The 8,260-nt window shown below is 35.0% G+C and overlaps 1 pseudogene across 1 annotated transcript; it reads left to right on the forward strand.

Annotated features, from left to right (window-relative positions):
* Positions 1-303: 303 nt before the first annotated feature.
* LOC143568811 (homeobox-leucine zipper protein HDG5-like) lies at positions 304-5,668 on the forward strand (annotated as a pseudogene). Its single transcript, XR_013141631.1, has 11 exons — positions 304-441; positions 507-670; positions 778-895; positions 2,222-2,386; positions 2,870-3,363; positions 3,457-3,558; positions 3,699-3,911; positions 3,990-4,158; positions 4,306-4,574; positions 4,670-4,765; positions 4,854-5,668. The product of XR_013141631.1 is annotated as a homeobox-leucine zipper protein HDG5-like (transcript).
* Positions 5,669-8,260: the final 2,592 nt, after the last annotated feature.

Consider the following 8,260-nt stretch of genomic DNA (forward strand, 5'->3'; position numbering starts at 1 on the left):
TCACTGTATTTAAGTAACAGCTCATTTACCATTCTCCCAACCCACAAACAAATACATCTCTTTTACAACATAGAGAAGGTGATCATTCTCTCCGGTAACTTCTTTACTCTCTCTCTCTCTCTCTCTCTATATATATATATATATATATATATATTTATTTATATACCTATGGTGGTGTTATTATTTCATTATTGGTTGCATGTTGATGGGATTAATTATGTTTTGTTACATGTGTAACTAAAGTGAGAGAACATAATTCATTTGTTGTTGATTGTAGGAATCTTTGGTTTTGTATAGGAAAACATGTTTGGAGATTGTCAAGTGATGTCAGGCATGGGTGGTGGAACCGGGATTTCATCCGAATCGATTTTCGCTAACTTAAACTTCATGCCTAATTTCCCCGATTTCCCTTCCATGATACCCGTAATATCTAAACACACAGTCTTGTTTATTTTATTTTTTTTAATGTTTTAATATAAATTTTATTGAAAACGGAGTTGTATCAGGAGACGGTGAGACTAGGAAAGGTGGAAATGGAAAGTGGGTCCGGAAGCGATCAAGTCGAAGGCGGGTTATCAGGAAATGAAGTGGAAATCGATGAACAACAACCTCGGAATAAGAGGAAGCGTTATCATAGGCACACTGCTCATCAGATCCAAGAAATGGAAGCGTATGATATATATTTATATAGATAGTACTATGGTTAATTACCTTAAAAACAAAATGAACATAAGCTATTGACTAGATTAAGGTTTATATATTTGTGTGTGTTGGCAGGTTGTTTAAGGAATGTCCGCATCCAGATGATAAGAGAAGATTGAAATTAAGCCAAGAACTTGGTCTTAAGCCACGCCAAGTGAAGTTTTGGTTTCAAAATCGGCGTACACAAATGAAGGTGCGTACGTTAGCATTTGAGTGTCCATTACATGTTCTTGCTACCTTGGCTAAATCCTAAAATTTAATGCCAACTGTTCAAATGTACATCCACCCAACACGGTTTTCGAGAAGACGTATTTTGATTTTTATTTTTTATTATAATTTCTTTTTGTGTGTGAATACATAAATATGCAATCTTGGGAGATTTATTTTGTTTTTACAAATGATATTATGTATTTTCTTTGTTTTTTTCGTGTGTAATATGGAAGTGGTTTTTTTCTTGAAAACCATATATTTTTTTTATATTCTTTGTTTTTTTCTTGTGATAAACATGAGATTGTGTAATTATGTTTTCGAGAAAATAACAAATATGTTAAGAAACAAACTATCATAATCACATGTATATTGTATGGTTGATATTCTTAACAAAACAAATATAACATATATAGGAAACAAATAATTACCATTTATTTTTATTCCAAAACAGTTTTATAACCATAAAATTCAAGTTTTTTCTGTTTATTGCAGTTATATGTATGATAAGTTTTTGATAAAATCACTGATCAGTGAGTTTGCTATTTTATTTTTACAAAATGAGATTATGTATATTTGTTTTTGGAAATGATGTTTAATAATTAAATTAAGTTTTCAGCTTATAATTAATACCACTTATAACTATAAATATGGTACAATTTATATAGAAAGCGCGCATACACACGCACACACATACACACATACATGTATGTGTATTTACCTTAAATAATATATCATTAAAAAAGCACATATAAGTTGTATTTTTTATTTTATTTAAAAGCATAATTTTAATTAGCATATAACATAAATAACCATCACTTGCTTTTAGCTCATTTGTTTTTCTAAAAAAAATATTCAAGTGATTAAAAGTTTTTTGCTTATAGTATAGTACTACACTTTTTATTTTGCTCTAAGAATAAATGCTGTCTGCAGACAAGTTTTATAAATTTGTTTTTAATAAATGTGACAATGAGTCTTGAAAAATAGTGAAACTTGATGGGGAGGGGGTTGGGAATAGTTGTCTGCAAGCGTACGTTAACCACAACCATGCGCTTTGATGACCATAGAGAAGCATTTACTGTATCTGTTTGCTTCTCATTAATATACCACTTACACCTACTACAATATGATCTCCCAAAGAGGGAGCACACTCTTTTAATATATATCCTTTTAAGGCTAGTTTAATTAGCCACTCACTAGTCAATACTTATTACAGTACTAATATTTGTGACTGCTCATGTATGCATATAACACATTAAATGTCTATGAGACGCGGTTCTGAGATCGGTTAATTTTTATTTTTTTTATTTAGGCACGACAAGATCGGTCGGAAAATGCTATCCTTAGAAACAATAACGAGACTCTAAAACATGAGAACAGCCGTCTGCAAAATGCGTTATGTGCGCTTGTTTGCTCTAACTGTGGAGGGTCTCCGGAGCAACAACTTCGCATGGAAAATGCGCGTCTCAAAGAGAAGGTACTTGGTTATTGTTTTGAATAACTGAGAAGTAATTTTAAAATTTATTCACTATAGCATTCTTATAACTAAAGTTTCTATTTCTTTTTTCTTTTAAATGTTTAAAACAAGGATATGTTAGTACACCCACAAATTAAAATTGCTGGCAAAAGCATAAGTTTAAAAACTATAAAATTATAAAATAGTTAAAAGGATTAGAATAATATATATAATAATTAAAATTTGAATACCCTTTAAAGTTTTAATTAAATAGAATAACCCAATTTGATTCAAATACAAGATTTACATGCTTTCACATACAAAAGGAGACAAATAAATATTTATTAAAATTTCTTGAATATCTTTTACTGTGAAAGTGAGGCTTTAAATTATCTAGCTGGTTAAGTATGAGTCTGCTGACTCTTGGATCAACTTTGCATCTGTTATATTAACATCTTTTAGAATAAGATTTTCATTAACAATGAAACGAATGTTTTCGTGCAGTTGGATCGTGCCTGCCTTATTGCAAGTCAGTTTTGTGGGGTAATCCAATGCAAACACAAGGACAATGTCATTTACCTCAAATGATGACTTCTAACCTGGACTTGGATATGAATATATATCCTAGTCCATTTGATCAAGCTGGCATGCCAAACAGCAATGAAATGATGCAGATGAACCCTTTAATGGCACCCGAAGGTCCCAACTTTGCTGTTACAAATGGGTTAATCATCATGGAGGATGAAAAGCCTCTTGCGATCCAATACGCACTATCGTTCATGGATGAAGTTGTTAAGATGTGCAGGCTTGGTGAACCACTTTGGACTCAGGTTAACAATGCTGGAAAAGAAGTGCTGAATCTTGATGAATATGCTAAGATGTTCCCGTGTACCATTAGAAGGAATCTTGATCAGAATGAGTCAAGATATGAAGCTTCTCGTGCTAGCTCGGTTGTGATTATTAATAGTATCACTCTGGTTGATGCTTTTCTTGATGCAGTATGCCACTTTTTCATGTTAGAATTATGTGTTTCTTGTTTGATAGTAAATATTTTTTATAATTCTAATCATGTCCTGATTTGGGTATTAAAGGATAAATGGATGGAGTTGTTTCCCTCAGTTATTTCGTGTGCGAAAACACTACAAGTTGTTAGTGCTGATGTAAATGGAACTGCAAACACTTACCTGCAGCTGGTGCGTATATATATATATATATATATACACACACACATATATACATATTTATCTTAGGTTAGAGGTGGCAAAATTAGCATGTTGCACAAGTTTGATTGAACATATAAGGTGTTTTTGCATTTTTTTTTTGTTACGCGCAGATGTATGCTGAATTGCAAATGCTATCCCCACTTGTGCCAACAAGAGAAATTTATTTCCTTCGTTACTGTGCTCGTAATCCTGACGATGGAAGCTGGACTATCGTTGATTTCCCGCTGGACAGCTTTCATGAGACTTGCCAGCCCTCATGTACTAGATATACGCGGTTCCCCTCAGGCTGCATTATACAAGACATGCCTAATGGCTATTCAAGGGTGAGAAATCCATATCATTTTTAATTTATGTTTTAAAATTTCATTTTTTCATAGTATTTCTTGAATTCGTTGATACAGGTTACTTGGGTTGAGCATGCTGAGGCAGAGAATGATCCGGTCCACGGGATCTTTACTGATTATGTTAGCAGTGGAATGGCATTTGGAGCGCATCGATGGCTTGCTGTTTTACAACGACAATGTGAGAGGCTTGCGAGTCTTATGGCCCGAAACATATCTGATATTGGAGGTACCATGATCAAACTTAAGCATATTACTGAGTTTTATTATCTATTATAGTTATTATTATTATTATTTAATTTAGCATTATTTATACTATACCATCATGATAGTTAATAGCTTTGACGCCTAATAACCATCAAACATATGTTTACAGCGATACCATCTCCCGAAGCAAGAGCAAACTTGATGAATGTGGCTCAAAGGATGGTAAGGATGTTCTCGCTTCACATCACTAGCGCGTGCGGGCAATCATGGACAGCCCTCTCGGATTCAGTTGAGGACACCGTTCGCATAACGACTCGAAAAGTTACTGGACCAGGCCAGCGCAATGGCTTGATCCTGACTGCAGTATCAACAATCTGGCTTCCTCATCCTCACTATCAAGTTTTTGATCTTTTGAGAGATGGGCGTCTCCGATCTCAGGTTCATAATTCATTACCAACATGTTATCTGATATTCTGATCCATTATATACATTTCAGTTTTGTCTAACATTTTGGTGTGTATTGCTAACCACAGCTTGATATTATCTCGAATGGGACTCGATTAGAAGAGGTGGCTCACATCGCAAACGGTTCTCATCCGGGAAATTGTACCTCGCTGCTTCGTGTAAATGTAAGTTTATTTGATGCATGTTTTAAGTTTTAACTTAATTTAGAATATTGATTTCAAAAGCTCTAACAATGAAAATCATTGTGTATAGGTGTCTAGTAACTCGTCACAGAATGTCGAGCTCGTCCTGCAGGAGAGCTGCACCGATGACTCTGGCAGCCTCGTGGTGTACTCGGTTGTCGATGTTGATGCCATCAAACTTACAATGAACGGTGAAGATCCGTCTTGCATCCCACTCCTCCCTCTAGGGTTTGTCATTGTCCCACTGGGACAAAACCCTAGTGCAGGCAACATGACAACCTCCTCAGCTGAAACGGGAGGCTGCATGTTGACTGTGGGACTACAAGTGGTGGCCAACTCCATGCCTACCGCGAACCTAAACCTCTCGAGTGCCAACGCCATCAACAACCACATTCGAGCTACAATGCAACAAATCATCTCTGCTCTTAGTGGGGTTGCCACTGACAATAGCACTGGTTGTGATAGCGGAGTCAGTGCTATTAACGGTGGCAACAAAGTTGATGGCTTTGACGAGCCATCAACTGCGGCCGCTTCAAAGGTTTATTAAACTAGTATTATGAAGTCTTGTTATTTTGTTTGTTTTTGAGTTAAAAACTTAAAACTCAATGGACATGCATGTAGTGTGGTTTGTGTAGGGTAGGGTTAAAAGGGTAGAAGTGTCATTTAAGTTAGTAGACATTATGATGAAGAGTCAGGATGTAATGAAGAGAGGTAGTTGGCAAGGAGTGAATAAATAAAAGTTGGTGGGGAGACGGTGCATGTTAACAAAGGTAGTCAAGAGCGCACCAGATCAGTTCCTTGGGTATGCAGTCAGTCCAGTCAGCAGCAGCAAGGTCAAGGACAATGGTTCGGGAATTGACTTTCTTTGTCTTTTGTTTTAGTGACCCCACCCAGTGTGTTTCTTGACTTTTTAATATATAAAATAGTTTTTATTTATATTTTCTAAGCTTTTATGACTTCGGTTATTTACTTTGATTTTATCATTTATTTATGCACGCAAAATGCAGTATAATTATATGGTATGGTATACCAATTAAAGGTGAGTCAGTTTACAACACTGGGGTGTCCCGGTCCGATTCAAACAACTTTGATGGCTTATGGTCTTATGAAAACCTAAACCGAACCGACAAGATTGATTGGATCGGCTAAAATCTAAAATAATTCCCGCTTTGTCAAATTTGTGATGATGTTTTCTGATGCAAAATCGTAGTTGTTAGATCATCCAAAGTTCAACAAAATGTGTCATCTTTTGAGTATTAAAGGGTTTATGAAAGAAAAAAAATAGCAGAAAATTAGTTAAATTGTTGACCCATAGTTGTGAAAAATGAAATCGCTAAACAGAAAAGCCAGAACTTCATGTAGCTTCGTTATGTTGTTGACCCATAGGAACGTGTTTGACTTGTTTAACTTCTTGATCACCTTTTTTTTCTCAACGCTAACAATGCTTCCTACACTTTTAAGCCATGTTTGCATAACCGTTTAAAACTAAATTTTATTAAAAGTACATGGAAAACATTTTTTTAGTATTCTAGAGTCTAGACTATATACCGAGTGTGGGTAGCCGGGTATCGTGCCAGTACCAAAATATAGAGATGCGTATGTATATGTATGTATATGAATTAGTGCTAGTGAAAACTCGAGTACGAGTCGGAATTTAAAATGAGGGGTATAAGTTTGAGGTATTTAAGTAAATAAATAATGTTTTATAAATTTTTTCAAGAATAAAGTAACCAAACATATCAAACGTCTTGACCTCCCATGAGCTTTTCATGGCAATTTGAATGGCCCAACTAAATAAGCAACATAAAGTTTGTGAATTGGCCTCCCATGAGCGTTCCATGGCAATTTGTTGGCCCAATTCAGATAACGATTAATAAACAATTGAGTTGGTCAGCCCATGAGCGTTTAACTGACCCAACTAATTAATGAATTATCAAATCAATGGAGTTGGTCAGACCATGAGCGTTACATGGCATTTAACCGACCCAACTAAACATCGAATCAACAAATCAAATATGAGAAGTGGATGTATCTCGGGAACCACCCCGGACGATACGTTCCAACCAAAACAATTTCAAATTAAAAATGGGTTGAAAAATGGGTAGTTGAAGTGCCCATGGATTTCCATGGATTTTTAACCCAACTAAGCATTTAGAATAATTTAAAAACACAATTTGGAAGTTTTTCCCGAATTTAGCCACGAACCACCGTGAATTCGGTTTTTAAAAGAAGTGCAACCATTAGCCGGTTACGTTTGATCACTTAAGGTCCTGTCGTATGACATCTTGTTCTTGCTTTGACCTAGAGACTCGAGTATTGTGGTTATCCTCCAGGTAAGGAATAGCGTCTTACCTTGGGTTCTTGGAAGCGTTTTGCCAAGGCCCAACTCACAGTTCTCTTATCCCCTACGGCTACTAACCGAACATGCCCTGCTTCCATGCCCTAAGGAGAAGGAGTAAAAATAAAACTCGGGAATTCTTAAGGAATTTCCCAAAATAAAATGATAATCTACTAAAATAAAAGATTTAGAAAACATTTTGAATGTGAAGCAACAAATAAATAAGATGAATATAATAAAATAATTAATATAAGCAAGCTGCAAACAATTAAATAGTACATAAGGCAGTTCAGATAAGCACGTATAGGGTTCCTAACATATGACTATGACAATCTCTAATGACCTATCTTATAACCTTCGGCTGTGATACCAATCTGTCACACCCCAACCTAAGACGAAAATGCCTGGGCGTGATCCGATTGCTCACAGCTCGAGGATACTATCATAATATAAAAGTGACAATATCTAATTAATTATTTTATTCAAACTATACGCACATTATTCAATTACAATAAGCAATTTAAATACATGAATATAAGCTCAACTATTGATTATCTTAATTATATAGGTCTTGTCTACGTGTCCAAACTTCAATCTTCAATACAAGCAACCTGCATATGCGTAAAAAATGGAGTTTGTCAACATAAAGTTGTGTGAGAATATCATCAGTTTTGCATGTCAATATAAATAAGCATAACGTGATAAAAGCGGTAAATATAATCAAGCCATAAAACAAGTATGTAGACCGTTGCCAAGAATGAGAACCCAATACATGGGAGTATGATGGACCCCTACTATACGAATGAATGAATATTAACACAATATACGAATGAATGAATATTAACACACGTAACCATGTAACACGTATATTTGATGAAGTCACTCATAATTACACGTATGCATTTGTTTGAATATATATATAGTATGAAATAGGGATAGGTACGCATATGTCCCCAAAACGTTTATAAAAGTTTGTAAAACAGGGGAATGATAAACTCACGTTAGATTAATGACAAATGAATATAAACATGATTAAGCGAGTTAATGAATAAGTGAATCGTCCACTACATGTCAAACGTTATAAACAATTCAGAATCTGAGATTTTAGGATATGATAATATAAATAAAAAAGAACTCGT

This window comes from Bidens hawaiensis, unplaced genomic scaffold (genome assembly GCF_021521415.1).
Source record: "Bidens hawaiensis isolate Kalapana, Puna unplaced genomic scaffold, B.hawaiensis_p1.1 tig00024231_1, whole genome shotgun sequence".
In the NCBI taxonomy this organism is placed as follows: Eukaryota; Viridiplantae; Streptophyta; class Magnoliopsida; order Asterales; family Asteraceae; genus Bidens; species Bidens hawaiensis.